General features: G+C 39.8%; 1 protein-coding gene across 1 annotated transcript in view; it reads left to right on the forward strand.

Annotated features, from left to right (window-relative positions):
• The first annotated feature begins 749 nt into the window (after positions 1-749).
• Positions 750-18,594, forward strand: part of LOC109032622 (transmembrane serine protease filzig) — a 110,058-nt gene continuing 92,213 nt past the window's right edge. The window contains 1 exon segment of the mRNA XM_019044853.2: positions 750-1,327. The gene's annotated coding sequence lies outside the window, so the exon portion shown is untranslated.

Genomic DNA, 18,594 nt, shown 5'->3' on the forward strand with positions numbered 1-18,594 from the left:
TTACAGATTATTTCCTTCACAATTTCGCATAGAATTCATGAAAATTTGAAGGGAAAACGTCCATAACTCTCCTCAAAAATATATATTTTCTGATAGAAAATTTGGCAAAATTCGAATGCTCATACGGCGTTTTTCCTTGCCTAGTTGTTTACTGCCGTGCTAAGGAAAAAGCTTTATGATCATTCGAGAGTTGTCAAATTTCCTTCGATAAAATGCTTATTTTTAAGGAAATTTATGAATATTTTTCTTTGAAATTTCCAGGAGCTTTAGGTGAAATTGCAAGAAAAATCATCTGGAAAATTGGGAGAAAAATGCTCATAAGTTTACCAGGAAATTTATGTTTTATCGAAGGAAAGTCGGCAACACCTGAAGGTTCATGCGGCGTTTTTCCTTAGCACGGCAGTACAGTTCTGAAAACAAATTTCCAAGAATCCTCGAAGGACCCGGCAACACGGACGCTCGCCAAACGGTGGACGCCATCGAGCAGGGGAAAATCTCGAGATTCCTGGCAGCCCTATGTATCGGAAACGTATCGATTATGTGGCATTGTGATTTTTCCGCGACGGAACGCCGCGGCGGGCCGTGACAGGTTTTAATTTCATCAGGACATATTTTAATGAAACGGCGAGGAGCCCGGGGAAAGAAGCGTTGACAGCGACAGTGGGGTCCCGTTAACTACACACCAGATATGAATGAATCGCGGTTGGGTTTCAATTCCGCTCCCCCCTCCCCTTTTCATAATCCCCCACTCGACCAGTCCTCAGTACAGCTGATTCCGTTCGGGCCTCGCTCGGTCCGCGCCTGCGCCGAGCAGTAAGTTAGTAGGCCAGGAAGGTATTTACTGAGTCGACCCTCAGTGCGCCACGCCGCGTCGCGAAGATTTTTTCAACCGAGTCCAGTGCACTTTTTTCCCTCCCAGTTGTGTGTTCGCGCGGTTTTTTGCCCCCTCGCAATTCGCTTTTATACGTTACATCGCGTGCTCAACTCAATTCTTACAGTGCAAAGTGAGTGCAAGTGTTCGAAATCCGCGAACTGATAACGATTGACAGTGTGTGTGTGTTTTTTTGTTTTTTCGTGTACCCTTTCCGAGAGCCGGCTTGACGCTCGACGGATCGACACAAAATGAAAATAACTTACAGGACATACTGTAAATTTAAGCAGTGAAAGATAGCAACGAGGTCCTGTCGTTTTTGCTATCCTCGCGTTAAAGTCTCTCGGTGATGCAGTTCCGGTTTCTTTGATTGTGCTGAACTAGCTTCAGCGAGCGATTTCTCTGGATTAAAATTGATTTATCTTCGCGCCGGATTTCCCATCTAACTAAAAATTGGTGAGTTTTATCGAATTTTCTCTTTTGTAAGGGTTTTGAGAATGGTTACGTGTTGGCTTATTTATGACACAAAATAAAAATAACTAACAGGATGTACTGTAAAAAGCAGTGAAAGATATCAATAGTCAAAGTCCTGTTGTTTTTTCTATCCTTGCGTTAAAGTCTCTCGGTGATTGTGCTACGGTTTCTTTGATTGTCCAAGTCAATCTTCAGCGACAAATTTCTCTAGATCAAAACCGGTTTATTGTCACACAGGATTTCCATATAAACTCAAAATTTGTAGATTTTGTGAATTTTCTTTTTCGTAGGACTTTGAAGAATGGTTTCATGTTGGCTTATTCTTAATACAGAATGCATTGCCTTTTTTCTTTCAATCTCTCACCACAGCATTTACTTCATCTACTGAATTGTTGATTCTCCAATTTTTATAATGATTTTTCATTGAAATTAGTTATGTTGAAGAGAGATTTGTTGAACCGGATTCATTCATAATATTTCATTTTTTCTTGATGGAAAAGGTCGATCATGTCTCCGAGTTAAAAGTGAAACGATGATTTCTAAATCTACGAAACGAGGTGATAGGTATTATGATTTCAGATTGTCACATAAAAAATAAGAATAAAAATTCTGTTTCATTTTAGTACACCCAACAAAGTTGAGCTTCATAGTGTAAACAACTTATTGAAGATCTCGCTTTGAATGCTTGTGGCTGAAAATAAAGGCTAGGTATGTGTCATAGACTTTTTAACTTTCACGAAAACAGTGAGCACTGTTTTTATAAATCTAGTAGGCCAAAATAAGCAAACCAAAGGCTATAGAATTATAAGTCTTCCCTTTTTTTGTCTTTTCTCCATGATGATTCCAAATTGTTTCAACTTAGAAAATGGAATACATCTAATTAATCCTGAACTCATTTCACCACACATGACCAACAACATTTTCAATCCACGTGATTTTGAAACTTATCCCCGGATGAAAAAATATCAATTAACCCATACACAAATGAATGAAGAAAAATAAACAACGGAAGAATAAAACCAAGCAACTACTCAACAGCGTGCACCTGAAAGTCAAGGACATTACGGATAACACTAGCCTCAGTAGGTAACGGTGTTAGACCACTCTAAAATCCTGAGTTTTCAATGCATTAAAAGTTATGAGCCTCGATCAATAAAGTGTCTCGTTTCGCTTAGGAACGTTTAAATGATGTAAGGTAGACGATGCTTCAATAAAAAATTACAAGTATTTTTCTTAATTCATAAGTAAGTTGAGTGGTCCTATTTTGGGGAACGATATGTCCATTATCGTAATTAAACGCTTTCATGACCCTTTTCGGGGACCTAAATGCACTTATCTAGTTTAAATAAAGCACTGCAATAGATTTGACTGTGCCATGCGATTTGTATTTTACTAGAGTTGGAAATTTCTACGTGAAATGGAACGAAATACTTCTTCCTCACGCATTCTTTCTTCTGTAAAATGCATGCCTTGGACCATACACAGAAAAAACGATATAGTGCTGAGCACTAACTGTTTAGATCGAATGGAGCCAACTGATATGCCAGCACTGCTGAGACCTACAGTCTGTAGGGCTGGACCTTAAAGTTTTAAGGCTCAGCAATACTGCCATACTAGCTGGCTTCATTTGATCTAAACGGTTAGTGCTCAGAACTATATATCGTTTTTATTATCGTTTTTTCCGTTCAGTGTCATTCATAGTATGCCGAACAAAGGATACTCGAAAACAGTGTTCGAGACTCACCTTTGAGTTTTAGGAGGCATGTGGCGCATAAAGCCCGATTTTTAGGCGCCATTGAAGATTTTTTAGGGGCCAAATTGACTTTATGCCTATATATTACGGCGCATTTAGTGGAAAGTTAGACGCAAGACGTTTTCGGAACAGAACCAGTAAGTAGCTGTAACTGGGGAAGACAAAAGTACCAAGAATGAAATCGTGAAGAATAGAAAAAGCTTTCACGTGTAGTGCGCTGAAAATTCTGAGTTTTTTTAATTCAAATAGGGTTGTTTCTCATTCTTTATGTGACTTTCTATAAAAATCCAGAATTTTAGGGGGCAATTTTTAGGGGCCACGTTGGCGCAGAGCCTTTATTTTTTAGGAGCCATGGCCGATTTCTTAGGCGTATTTGGCGCTTTGGCGCATGTGAGTTACGAACACTGCTCGTAAATAATACAGATCAAAATAACCAACGAAAATATCTAAGAGTGTATTTTGTAGCATTCCCACTGAAGACAAGGGAATCGAACCAGCGTGGCAACGCGGGCACGTGTGTTCGATACACGCATAACTGTACCGGTATTCGTCTCTGTATGAGACGCAAACCGCGGGGCATTCCTACTCTTGGAGCGCGTGGTCTCAAAAAATCTGTTTGTTCTTCCTCAGGAGTCACGCGACAGCGTTGTCTGGGCAGTGCTATCGTAATTCCATGCATCCTCTGCCCACGGTTTGCTCTTTTTTGCCCCCAAAAACGTGACATAGTAAAAAAACTCTATTTTTTCTCATGTTCATCGTTCAAAGATGACGAAGCATTCCCCTGTCTGCCAGCAGGCAGCAATGATGCGTGCAACATCCAATGAAGGAACGTATAGTTTGTGCGTGGTGTACGTCCGATCGCATCAAAATCATAAGCAAAATTCCCGCAAATAGGGGCTTTAAAGGCCTTGTCTCAACGGGCCGTTTCACGAGATTTGTCCCAGGGAAAAATCCCACTTACGAAGTTGGGAAAAATATTGAGTTAATCAATATTTTTCCCAGTACCAAGTATGGTCCTTTTACCCTTAGGATCCTTTGAGAGAAGAATAAGAAGTGTAAACGAATTGTGCGATATTTTGTTGATTACTCCATTGTTAATGTTTTTTTAGTTAAAATAATGTGTCTAATTGTCAATTGAGTGCAATTATTATTTTAATCCCGGCTAAATACTCGACTTTAAGTAAGTTATCTTCCCAGTCGCAGGGCCGTATGAGCCTCGTCCCGTGGAGACGGTAACTGGGAAAAATCCCAGAAGTTTCAATCCTGCTATTCGAACTTGGGAAAAATCCCATGAAACGCCCCGTGGAGACAAGGCCTAACAATGTTCTGGACTTCTGAAGGATTTAATTAGAGCAACATGTTAACTAATTAGCACGAAGGAGCTATGCAACCAAGGAAAAGAGGCTAAAATATTTTTAAAATACACCAAAACTTTAGGTAATAATATCTTAGCGCATCAGTTCGTTAGTAAAAATTTGAAAAGCTCTCATCTTTATACAAGCGCACTGATTTCAAATTCTGCCTTCTGCTTTTAACCCCCATCTTTTTTTTCTTTTATTTTTCAAAAAAGTTGGATCTTTTTTTTAAACGTTGGTCTACTTGTCAAATATGCATTCTTTTTACGTATTGAAGCTAAACAATTTTTACAAACTTACTTTTTTCACAAAAAGAAACAAAAATTTTAGGATTCAAGTTGAGACAGCTGAAAATGACAAAATTCCTAACAATTTCACTCTTCATTGCCGTTTTGTACTTATGAGTACAAAAATCTATCACAAAACCCGTTTCCTCAGATTACTCAATTGACTCGAGAGGCTACGTTTACGTGTTGAACCAATCGATATCGATACAATCTCACCTGTTTGATGCATCGAATACGATTCATTAATAATCTCGGTGAGTGCGCTATTTTCAAATACATACATATCAAGCCGCTACCTCAGCGCACTAGAGCGCTCTGCGACTCCAAATCGCCATTGGAATCGATCCTCCCACAAATCATCGGGCAGATTACACCGTCTGATCTCCCCCTCCACTCCCTCCAGCCAACCTTTTACTGGACGTCCACGCCGCCTTCTTCCGGGAGGAACCCAATCAGATACCTTTCAGGGGGGCTATTTTCAAATTACTCGCCGAATTTCGTTTTCGACTCAACGGATCCATCACGAATTTTGTCCACGTCTTGGGTACCGGGACACCGGCCGGACGGGGGCAAAGATTGACAGGAGGCAGTGCGATTTGGACGCGGAAGCACAGAGTGATTTTGCAGGTCACGGCCGCGGAGTAATTGGCAGCGCCACTATTCATCACTCCACATAAGTTTCGTTTTCATTCTTGCGTACATCCGCGCGCCTCCCTGCGGAGACCGGGCGTAATTACGGGCGTATTGTGTTTCGGCTCGTACCTTATCCCACTTACTTACCTGCCTATAAAATTCGTCCGTTTAGTCGGTCGCCGTTTATCGGGCTGCGCCGCTGCGGATACTGGAAATTAGATTTGTATCGATGGCGTCTCGCCGCGCCACGCCGGCCGTTTTCATGCCGACTCGACTTTCCTGCGCGCAGTGGTCGCGGATCGTCCGACTCTTCCTCCGCTTTGGGTATAAACCACGTATGAACTCGTTGTTTCCCGGACAAAGAAACGTAACTCCATTCGAAGGTATCCAAATTGATTGATACAATGGGTCTGTTGCACGCGAGCAATACAGCCAAAAAATGTGAATTTACTCATTATTTTATCTCTAAATCAACATTTCTGCATCAATCCCATCCCTCCAGCCTCTAATTGGATGCCATCTGCTCCTTCCATAAGGGAAACCCAATGGAGATGTTGCATGTGTGAGGAATTTGCGATTTGACTATTGATTCTTCTGTAAAAGTTCGCGAGAAACACGATGGTGCCACTGGTTTTCTCTGAAATCAACTCCCAAGCTCAAAAAAAGCTCTCAAGTTGAGGCCAAAATGGAGGGGATATCCCACGCTAGCCTGAGAGTCCACCTCTACATCAAGACAAACTCCCCATGCAAAGATAGGGAGCAAATACATTGGCAGGGTTGCCGTGTTTTTAGTTTTAGAGTCCCCAAATAAAGTGGCAGTCCTGTCAATGTATTTGCTCCCTATCTTTGCATGGAGAGTTTGTCTTGATGTAGAGGTGGACTCTCACAATAGCGTGGGATATCCCCTTCATTTCATTCGGCCTCAACTTGAGAGCTTTTTTTGAGCTTGGGAGTTGATTTAAGAGAAAACAATTGTCACCATCGTTTTTCTCGCAAACTTTTACATCAGAATCAACAGTCAAATCGCAAATTCCTCACACATGCAACATCTCCATTTAGGACATCCTATCCTTTTCTTTCCTTTTTCCTTCATTCCTTTCCTTTTTCGGCATACTTCCCTCCTCCATGCTCTGCACATACCCAATATCCATACTATTGATAGGTACCAGTTTGGCGCGATTCACTCGAAGAAATTTTTCCAACATACACCTGTATGTACCCTGGAAAAGATTGATGACAAGTGGAGTGGGAGATAATCGTCACACGTGGGCCCTCCCAATAAAGAGTAGCCGCCATTCCTTCCTCTTTTTTTCTTTTTTCTCTTCTTTTTTTTCTTTATTTGTAAATCTGAAGGGTATTTTTAAGACTAAGTGTCCGCGCTCTATCCATAGAGGTCAGAGACAAAGACAGACCCTTCATTGGTATCCTGGCAATGATGGGAACATTTACTTTCGGGGTTCCAACATTCTACTGCTGTCCTACCTACTAAATGCACGTTCACCAACGTGTTAAGTTTTTCGATTTGCTATTAAACCAAAGTTCAGTGAACTTGTTTGGCTCATGACGTCACAGGAAGTTCATCATTCACCAATAGTAGGCAGATCAACAGCCAAAAAAAGAATGATGACGATTGCTCCCTTATAATTGTCCGTAAGGAAGGTGTGTTGAATCCCCGTAAGTAGAATTTTCCACCTGTCGCAAAGAGGCCAGTGGAGAGTCTCTCTTCATCTCTGAAGAAGAGACTCTAAAACGGTAGCTAAACCTGCGAGTTACAAACGCTTGTTGAAAGTGAAACACCAATAGGAAACCAGGATTTCGATCACTCGACGTTGAACTATCAATCCTCCTATAAGGCCAAGATACACCTGCGAGTTACAAGCCCTTGTTGGAAGGGACACATCAGTAGGAAACCAGGATTTTGAGTGTTCGACGTCGAGCTATCGAAATCCTCTATGCCCATCGGTGTTTCACTTTCAACAAGTGCTTGTAACTCGCAGGTCTGTTTGGGCCTTAAGAATCCTCAGTGTCCTAGCTTTCATCATTAGACGTCCATCTATCGAAATTCTCCTTGCCTATTGGTGTTTCACTTTCAACACGCGCTTGTAACTCGCAGGTCTGTCTGGGCCTTAAGAATCTTCAGTTTCCTAGCATTTTTCACTAGACGTCCATCTATCGAAATTCTCCTCGCCTATTGGTGTTTCACTTTCAACAAGCGCTTGTAACTCGCAGGTGTGCCTGGTCCTTAAGAACCTCCAGTTCCCCGGCTTTTTGTTTCGGCGGTGCATCGGCCATTGAAGACCGACGGCACGGGACAGATTAATCGAGATCAATCGGCGATGACTCAGTCTTTTCCACCGTGGTAATCTCCGTCTCCACCTTCACCCGCAGCCACCAAACAGCCACAATAACCACCCATTTTCCCCTACCGAGCAACGTTCAAGATCGAAGAGCCGGCAACGCTGTCCAGGGGCACAACTTAGCGTATTTTAGCCCGGATTCTTTTTTGCAGCCAATGTCACCGGCTGCTGCAGCCACGCTGACGAGAGAAAGTGTCTTCGCGCTGCCAGTATCGGACGCAGCGCTGCCGGTTTGTGCAAGGATTCCGGGACGAGTCCACGGGAAAAAAGTGGTTTTTGACGCGGGTTTGCCGACGTTGACATGACGGTTGGTGTCGTGTTCGCGGCTAATTTCTATCGGTCGCCACTCGCCCGTATTTCGCTGATAGCTCAATCAGACTGATAACTCAATTACGCTCCCTGCCAGCGGCTCCATACCGGTGGATCAGTCCAGGCTTCGCTCTAGCGAGACTGAAATTCGGACTCAGTTTAAGGAGAGTGATTTCTCGTCTGCGATGTAGAGTACTCTTAAAGGGAGAGAATGGTCACTGGCAGATCCATCCCGTTTTACTCAGCCATCTTAGGCGTTATGCAGCTCTTAAGCTGGTTCTAAGTCTACAAAGACAAGAGACCCTCAACTGGTATCTTGGCAATGGTGGAAGCTTTTACTTTCGGGACAACAACTGTTGACCTACCTCCTTGGTTAACTCCGTGTTGGCAGTTTCGTTTGGCAAACAATTAAGCCGAAGTTTGGGAAACTTGTTTGGCTCATGACGTCACCCGAAGCTCATCATCCACCATGTAGGTAGGTCAATAGCCGAAGTAAGAGTGATGACTGTTGCACATTGTTGTGTGACTGTTGTTTATTGTGCATTTCAATGTTGTCTGAAGTCCGCTCGCAAATTGGAATCTTGGGCATTTCTAACTGAAACGTTCACCAATTTATCATCTGATTTCTTGCAAAAATGATAATAATTTCGAACAAACATTGCGTAGGTACATTTTTGTAGAACACCGAATTGTTTGAGGCAATGTTGCAAACTTCTAATTCAGTTACGTTCCTTTATCCGCAATACGACGATTTGTGCAACATTAAAATTGAGCAAGTACGAAATCCACGTTTGGATCATAAGATTGTTGGTCCAATCCTTCTCACAGCCCATGTACTTTGGAATGACTTCGGAACTTGGAACTTTGGAACTTTGGAATGAAGCAACGTTCTTTATCCGGAAAACTACGATTTGTGTGACATGAACATTGAGCAAGTGCGAAATCCACGTTTGGATCTTAAGACTGTTGGCCCAGTCCTTCCCACAGCTCATGTTCTTTAAAACGACTTTGGAACTTTGGAATGAAGTTACATTCTTTCATCCGGAAATCGACGATTTGTGTGACATGAACACTGAGCAAGTGCGAAATCCATGTTTGGATCTTAAGATTGCTGGTCACACAACTTGGCTTGTTGAATTCTCACATCCCATGTACTGTGGAATGACTTTGGAACTTTGGAATGAAGTTACGTTCTTTCATCCGGAAATCGACGATTCGTGCGACATGAACACTGAGCAAGTGCGAAATCCACTTTTGGATCTTAAGACTGCTGGTCCATCCTTCTCACAGCCCATGTAAGGGCCGCGGTATCGGGCAGGCCCCAATGCGGAAGTGGATGGGAGAAAAATGAGGAAAGTGGGAAGAGGAGGAGGAATGTAAAGGAAGATGGAAGTCTGGACGAATGCAATATTTCTGCGAAGAGAAAAAACGGGTCCTCGCGCGTCGCGCTCGAGCGCGCGCTGCACGCTGGCCCGGCCGCCGCGCGCCGCTCGCGTCACTCCGGTGGGTTCAACACACTTCTCTTTTCAATTAAACATGACCTCTATGACCAGTCACTCACTTGTGCTCCACTCATAAAGTCTCCGCTTGTTCGCATCATCATCATATCGCATATCGCTCTTTGTTTTATCGATCGACACTGATAAAAAAAACTCCAGCCTTGCGGGCTGATTATTGAACTTGATAGACAAAGCAATAAACAAAGAAGACAAAGAGGATATGGAGGGATCCTATTGGTGGAAGCGGGTGGTTGCAATGGACAGAGGAAGCAGTTAGTCCATGGACTAACTAACGGCAACCCACGAGAGACCCGATAGTTAGTCCATCATTTACCCCCTTAGTCTATGAAGAACTACCCATTTCAACCAATAGGATCGCCCTATACTTCTTATGTCTTCTTTGTCTATAGCTTTGTCTATAAATTTCAATAATCGGCCAGCTGGAAGCCGTACTTACGTGCCAAATAGACATATCGTCCACATTTCGGGCTCAGAGGCCGAAAACTCCGGGTGTTGCACCCGGAGCAATCTAAGCTACGGCTTCAGCACCCGGAACTGCCAGCCTCCGAGCCCGGAACGGGCAATATGTCTATATAGGCCGTAACTTATTTTTCAGTGGAGGGAGACTCTCATCTGGGTCGCATTTAGTAAAAAGGATCCAGCGCGATTACAGTGTTGCACAAATTTTGCCTCTGTATACTTATCTAAAGAATCTCTCAGAATAACAAATAGTTTTTGGTTCCCAGCAAAAAATTGTCAATATTAAAACGCATAATTGTGTAAATTTCAATACTCTACATATAATGAGTATTTTTGAAAGGGAAGAGGAAGTTGCACGATTTTGAAAACACTGTGGTCGCGCTAGTCCTTATTTGCTAAATGCGATCCATCTTTTAGATAGTGGGAGTAAAATCTATGCTCTTTCTATAGTACACGAATTTCGCCAAAATCAGCCGAATGGAAAAGTTCGTCGTTTCCCGAACAGAGGAAAGTAACTCAATTCCAAGGTTGCAAAATCGATTCAAACAATAAATTGAATTTTTCACAAGAATGTACCTGCGTAATCTTTGTCCAAAATTTGTCTGATTTTTGTATGGGATTGGAAGAAAAATCAGTGAAATTTTCAGTTATAAATGCCCAAAAGTATCCTTGTTAATATGTGATATGCAAGGGGTATTTTGGCAACATTAAAATTAGTTACGTTCTTTTGTGGGGAGAACGACAAGTTTATCATGTTGCGAATGTAAACATTCTGATGATTGGTTCCTAACCATAATTTCACTCAGCACATGATTTGTACAAATGGTGAATTGCCAACAGCACACCGTTATGTGGCCAGGATCCCTGAGTTGTAACTAAGCATGCCAAAAGGAGCACAAAAAGTAGTCTAGTAAACTCACTTGTGTGTTTCCGGGAACACACCACATGTATTTTAGTACGAAAGGTGCAAAATAAACCCAATAGAAAGTGCAACAGAAAGGTCGAAACAGAAGAAAAAAACACAGCCTCTGTTCCCATGGGTTCAATGCGGGTTGAACACGTCGCAAAAATGGGATCAATAAAAATAATTTTTCTCTGAACGAGAACTTTCACTCGCATCAACGCCTCCACATTTTGATCATCCAACAAGAGAGACGGCAAAAAACCTTGATCTATATTTCCTCCATTTTGTTGTGGTATTTAAGCTTAATTAAATTAAATAGTCAATCAACAAACAAGCGGCAATTTCCAGTATTCGGAGAAAACGAATTCATTATTTTTTTTAATCCCAGCCGTGATGAAGAGGAGGAGAGCAGTGGCGAGGCGTTAATGATCGATTATCGATATATCCCCATTTGAAGCTATGGCACAGAATCGATTATTAAGGCTTTCGTCGCGAAAACCCTGCTTATCGATCTTATCCATAGGTTTAAGTGGCAGAGCAATCGATATATCGCAAAGCACACAACGCCCCTGGAGGAGAGCGTCGATCCATTCGATCACGTGATGGCGCTTGATCCTTGGGAATAAAAAATGGAGTGATGTTAAAACTGCCGTGCTAAGGAAAAACGCTGCATGAACATACAGATGTTGCCAAATTTCCCCGTATATAAAATTAATTTTCGTGGAGATTTATGTATATTTTTCTTTGAACTTTTCAGTTAATTTAGATTAAATTGTGCATGAAATTTTCTAGAAAATTGGGAGAAACATATATACGAGGCTCCCCGAAAATTTGTATTTTAGCAAAGTCAATTTGGCAAAGCCTGAAGGTACATACGACGTTTTACCTTACAACGGCTCGCGTGGGCCGTTCCGGTTCGAGTAGGACGAGTCGCGGAACCGAATTCCCGGGCGGGACGATGGCGAGCAACTTAGATTTATGTTTTTTTATCCCTAGCCGGTGTTTTTATCTTTTCCCCCCTTAATCTCTCGAGGATCAATTTAAAGCTTTCAGTACAACAGTTCGCCGAATGTACGCTCGCTTTTCAAACTGTGCTTCGTTTTCGGGAGAAAATACGGCGATTTTAAATTCACTCGCATAAATTACACCTCCAATTGATTTTTTTTTTTTTTTTTTTCCCGCAAAAAGATTTTCTATTTTATTACCGAGTGCAACACGATACGAACTGATACTGATTGTTAATGAATTAGGGGTGGCTCGATCAAAGGGTTAGAGCTGGGAAGATTAAAGGCATCTCGAGAAAAATCTATAAATCAGGCCAATACTCTCATCTGCCTCCCCCCCCCCCCCCCCTCGGCATGTATGTTGTTCCTAACATGAGCTAGAAACTGTACACCAAAAAAAAAAAAGTGTTAAAAAAATGTGTGACAACACTTGGATGTTGTGATTAACACTCCTGTGTTAAAGTAACATCCTGGGATGTAAAAGTAACGTATTAGGATGTTAATTTAACACCAGAGGGTTAATCACAACATCCAAGTGTTTTCGCACATTTTTTTAACATTTGGGATGTTACACCTCTTTTTTTAGGTGTAGTTCTAAATGGCAAAATGTAGTCCAATTTATACCCCGCCTGATAGCCCGTATCCTCATTGCTCTAATTTGACATACTTAAATTTCAGAGGGTTATTATTAATCCAAAGCTGATAACTCTACATGTGGCATTAATCAGGATCCAGTACTCGTGTTAATTCAATTGTCACCCTTAAGCGGATAGCAGTCCTGCACGGCTCTCATCCAGTTATGCTCTGGTTGTGGCGTGGGCAAAAAGTTACCCGCCCGGGGGAGGAGGGGAGGGGGAGGGGGAGGTTCTATCCGTGGATGACAAATTGGACCGGTGGCCCGAATCCGCGATCCGCGAGCTCTGTGCAGCCATTAAATCATGTGAGCTTTGCAGCTCTCGCCGCACAGTAATAGTAATGCCCTTAATTACTCGGCTAGAAAGTGCAGACTATTACCGCCCGACAATACATCGTTAGACGGGAGCTTTGCAAATCAGTGAAAAAGGCGTAAACGAAGCCAAAAATGAGGAAAAGAGAAAAAAAACCGCCACTTTCACCTCCGCCGATGCTACAATTGTGTACGGGCAGAGTGCCATTTAAGTTGGTCGTTTGGATATGGAACCTATCGCCGCCGTGTAAGAGCTGGCATGCGGCCTAATTGTTGCTGGACTTTATTTCTGTCTCTGTTTCGCTTGACTTTCGATTTTATCGTCCTTCCATTGTTGGCCCGCCGATTCCGCGGATCGCAATTAGCTTTCCCTTTTCTGGGAAAATCTCCGTTGGCGAGACTTGGAAGCTCATACATGTACACCGAAAAAAAAAAGAAAAGTTGAGTTAACATTCTGGATGTAAAAAAAGTGTGTGGGAACTCACAAAATGCTGAGTTACTAGACACAGCAGTTAGTTTTACATCTTGACATTGTCAAATTAACTGCTGCAGCGGTTAATTCCGCGTAATGTTTTCGCAAACTTTTTTTACACCCATAATATTAAATCAATTTCACTTTTTCTCCGTAAGGTCGTAAAGAAGTTTTCGATGTTTCCAATTTCACAAGATTTGAAGATACAGTGTGGAATTTTTGAAAGAGACTAAAACACATTTCTCAATAGCTTTCATTATAAGTAAATGCAATACGATAAGTTTATGACTTGTAAAATGGTGCTTTCAAAACTTTTGGCTGATGTCATTTCTTTGTCTATGGTCTGTCCTGGCATGATGAAAAGGTCCTAAAAATGTTCTGCTCACTTTATTTTAGAAATTTTGAACGATCTTTAAATACAGCAATATATATTCGTTAAATTTTCAGAGAAATTGTGTAAGGATAACCATTCCATTCAAGCACGTGAACGCAATTTAAACTAATTTACACGTGACTGGATTTGTTGAACTTTCTTAAGAAAATCTTTCGAATTAATTCAAAGAATTGTCCCCTGATTGTCCAAGATACTTAAGTTGCAAAATTACTATAAAAACTTATAAGGCTCTTTACATTAATTTTCAATAGATTTTTCACAGTGTGTGCTCGAGACGACCTTGTTATTCTATTAATATTATTTATTTTTTTTTAATATATAAAAATAGTTTCCTTTTGTGTGTGTCGTCTACTGCACGTCGTATTATGAGCTTTACAGTGTTCTTGATGCGGCGTGGCGATGGGAGAAAATTTTAAGACCGGTCTTCAGCTGGTGATTTCTTAAGTATTTGAGCACTTTCTTTTTCCGTTATTCCACCAGCGCCCGGAACTATAGGCCTTATACGCACACTGTAATGCGGCCATGGTTGTCGGTATTTTTCGGTCACGACCTTGAATGAAGTCACGCTTGTGAATCGCCGTTCCTCAGACGAAAAGACGTAACCGCATTTAAATTTTGCAACATCTTCACCCAGTAATTGTGCATTTAGTTAAGAACGATTCGGAATTTCTAACTTAACATGTCACAGATTTTCCCTCTGATTACTAGCAAAAATCAGCGAAATTTTGAACGAGAATTGAACCGTCGTATTCTGATAAAGAATGACATTTTATGAGCTGATTTTGCAACCTTTAGATAGAGCTACGTTCTTTTATCTGAAGAACAGAGGATTAAGCAGCTTAAAACAAGTTTTTATTTTCTCCTCCTTAAACCAGAAGTCAGCTGATAGACCCGCTTAAACTGAGCTCACTTTAAAAATTCTTCAGTCATTATGATTATCCAAAAAAAAAAAAATCAGAGATAAATTTGTCACACCAAATCAACCTTTTGGCCCTAATATCATCGATATTCATTTAGATCAGTTAAAAATCAGTTGTAAATCTAAAAATCTAAATTACTCCCTATTTGCTTTTATTCCAGAAATTCTGATCATCCCAATATTGTACGGTAAACTTGTTCTTAAAGGCCTAAGCGCCTTTGAACGAGTAAATTGTGTGGTCTACTACTACTAATACCTTTAGAATACATGCGTCGTGTCCACCAAAATATCTGAAGCAGGAACAGCTCTCCTCTGCTCTTGAATATGCTCATGAATTATCAATTCTTTTAAAGTATTTCTTAGACCCAAAAAGTCCTTTAAACTTTTAACGCACACAGTAGGTCTAAGCTTACTTTCATAATAAAAAAAAAATAACCAAATTAACCACATGTTTGAAGCTTGAAAATATGAAATATCTCTCATCACAACAATACTCATTGATGAAGGCGTTTTGAGTTTCATCGCATAATCGGGATACAACTATTCGTGCTCTATGGTTGTGCATGATGCATGCAAAAAATTGAAGGCGTTTTAACTTCCGTCGCAAAATTAGGATGCAACTATTCTAACCATACGCTCTTTAAACCCTAACATTTTTATTCGTCACAGTTCGCTCCGAAGATTAGTGGATCGATTTTCAAGGTTTTTTGCGAGTATAAGATATATTTCCTAGATGCACCTGATTTATTCAAAATTTGAAAAATTACGTGATAAAGCGATGAATTCGCGCATTTGAACAATGTAATTTTTCATATTTTGTCACCAATTGTTTCTAAAGATCCACCTGATTGATGTCCATATTTTTTCTCTGTCAATAGAGATAGTCTATAGGTGAGTTGAATCAGTGAGAACGAAAACACACCAACTCGGTAATTCGAAAATACTCATTTTCCATTAAAGACAATTTATTTACATAAAGGCCATTGAAGTTAGCGCATCTACTCCAACTTTGACCTTTAAAGAGTCCATAAATACTTATCTTTCGGCAGCAAAAATATTTTTTCTCAAACTAACCTCTTCACCTACTATGCAGTTTTGTGTGTGTCTTGATTATTTTCATTTTTCCGAGTTGGTGTGTTTACTTTCTCACTGATCCAGTTTGCTACCCTAGTAGCATGATTCACTTTCCCCTTCCTAACAAACGTATAAGGAATTAATACCGGTTATATAATCACCATTTTAACTAAAGTTTATATATCGTGTATATAAGTTTTATATAAAATGCCCATGAAAATAATTATTCATATTTTCAGAAGATAACGTTTATATAAAATTTATATAATTGAGGAAGGGTTTTTATAAATTTTCTTTATACGCATAGTATCCTTTTGCTTAATTTGCTTATTATAACTGTTATATAAATGACCTGAATGACTTTAACGTAAACCTATCTCATTTTCATGAATGATGATGATGATCTCATTTCAATGAACACCCTCGACTCTCAGACTGCGTGGGATAGGTATTATTAGAGGTACTAATGGCTCCGAGACGAGTTAAAAGGGGATATCTCGGCACACAATCCGAGGAGCCCTGTTACCTCAGTTGGTAGCGTGTCTGGCTCATAACCCTGCCCAGTTAGACAGCAATATTTTAAAAATATTGAAATTTAATATATTTTTAAAATGTTTTTCATGTATTTTTAAAATATTTTCAAAAGTACTTTTGAAATACAATCAATGAATAGTTTTAAAACATTTTAAAAATATATTAAAAATATAAAAAATTAAAATTTTTAAAATAATATTTTATAATATTTTTAAAGTATATCATAATTATTTTTGTTAATATTTTAAAAATATTATTAAATATTATTTTAAAAATTTTGATTTTTTTTAAAATGTTTAAATTAATATTATAAAAATTTAAAAGAAAAAAGGAAATGATAATAATAATAAATAAATAACATAAATACATCGACATAAATTCAAACTAGAAAAAGGCCCAAATAATTAAAACTGGAAAAAGACGCAATTATAAAGTTAAAAAATAGAGAGAGAGAGAGAGTTAAAAAAATGAGAGTTAAAAAAAATAGAGAGAGTTAGAAAAAATGATAGTTAAAAATCATGATAGTTAAAAAAAAGAGAGAGCTAAAAAAATGAGAGAGAGTTAAAAAAAATGAAAATGAAAAAATTACATCATGAAATAAAAAACAATAAATAAATAAATAATAAATAATAAAGTCTGGTAAAATATCATAAGAATCCGTCAATAAACAAAATATTACGGACTCAGAGGCCTGCGATAGTTAAGAGATTGAATTTAGGGGCCCATTCATATCAAGCCTGGCTGGTCTGGTGGTAAAGTACTGGACTTCGGATTGCAACTCCATCCCGAAGCGTGGGTTCTAATCCCGACTAGGACGGCGCGGATTTAAGGTAAGTCACAACTCTACGATGATCCACCACCTGGTAGTAACGCATATGAAAACTTGCACACTTCATAACTAGAGTGCGCTACCAGCCAGGAAGAATAATGAAAATTCATTTTATACACTCTTTGAATTTGGTTATATAACTTTTATACTAAGGGTTACATAATAAAATAAGTTTTTTAGTAAACTTTTAACTAAAAAACTTTACATCCATTACATAAACAATGAATATTCTTTAGCTTGTGGTTATTTACGGTTTATACTTTTAAAAACAAATTTTTTATATAACTCTGCTACTAGGGTATACACTTAGATTAACTCGCGGGGACTTCGAGACTAGAGGGCACTAGGGCTTAGGGGATGTGCCCTCTAGTGTTACCATTTTTTATCATATTCTGCCACTACATAATTTACTAAAATTAATATTTGTTAACAAGACAATTTGACAACGGAGCGAGGCTAAGAGGTACGTGTGCCGGTAAGCAAGTGACACATCGGACGCGCGCACACCCAACGGTTACACCCGGGCCGTCCGGACAGGTACTTGTACATTCTCTACATGAAAGAGGTCCGCAATAATTAAGCGTGACTAATTGCCGCCACTCGCAATGAAAAAACCGTCTGGATATCAGCTTCAGTTTATCGTTTTCTCCATCTCTCAGCGTGTGTGATCTACTTACTTTTTTTTTACAAGTATCGCACACTGAGCAGTGACCTACTTCATTTACTTACTCACCTGATTCGGCCGCTGAAGCAGAAAGCAAAAGTTTATTTGTGATTTACATGCGTTTTCGCCGAGCTCACCCAATGCATGTTTAAAATTATTAACACCGTACACAAACACTGTCGTCCAAAGCAAAAACGTCTTAACTCCCCTCAATTTTTTTTTCTTTTTTTCCACCACGTACTGCTTTTTTACAAGAAAATGCAATCATCGCAAGGACGACATTTGCACCCGGAACTACATATATGCCCGTAAAATAAAAAATCCAGAGGGTTTTATCGTGCAACCTGTACTTGTGGCTGTATTTTACTCTTGCAGATATTTTAAGTAGAGTAAAAAACTAGCCTATTCCATCTAATTTTTCGACCTATTATCTATCCTTTCATTTACTGACCTCGCTGTTAGAGACATCCGAGTGCATTTCACCCCGGAGCCTGCTTGCCATCTCCCCCGTCTCCATAAGCCCCCGTGATATGAATAGGAGTAAAAATTGTTTCGCAAGAGCGGAATTCACTCCGCAGAAAAAGTAGATTCCTTTTCGTATTACTCAGGGTTTTAGGTCGCAAAACAGACTCCGTAGTAAAATGCAATCCGGATTATACTCCATTATTTTTAATTTACTGTTAGACTATATAATTTTCCGTTTTATTTTATTATATTTTATTTTATTTATTTTATTTCATATTTTCATTTCATATACGGAGAAAAAAACTTCGTGCATGGGACCCGAAGTTGAGGTCATATGGATCTCTAAAGTTTTCTGATCACGTATCCGAAAA

This window comes from Bemisia tabaci, chromosome 8, assembly GCF_918797505.1.
Source record: "Bemisia tabaci chromosome 8, PGI_BMITA_v3".
Classification (NCBI taxonomy): Eukaryota; Metazoa; Arthropoda; class Insecta; order Hemiptera; family Aleyrodidae; genus Bemisia; species Bemisia tabaci.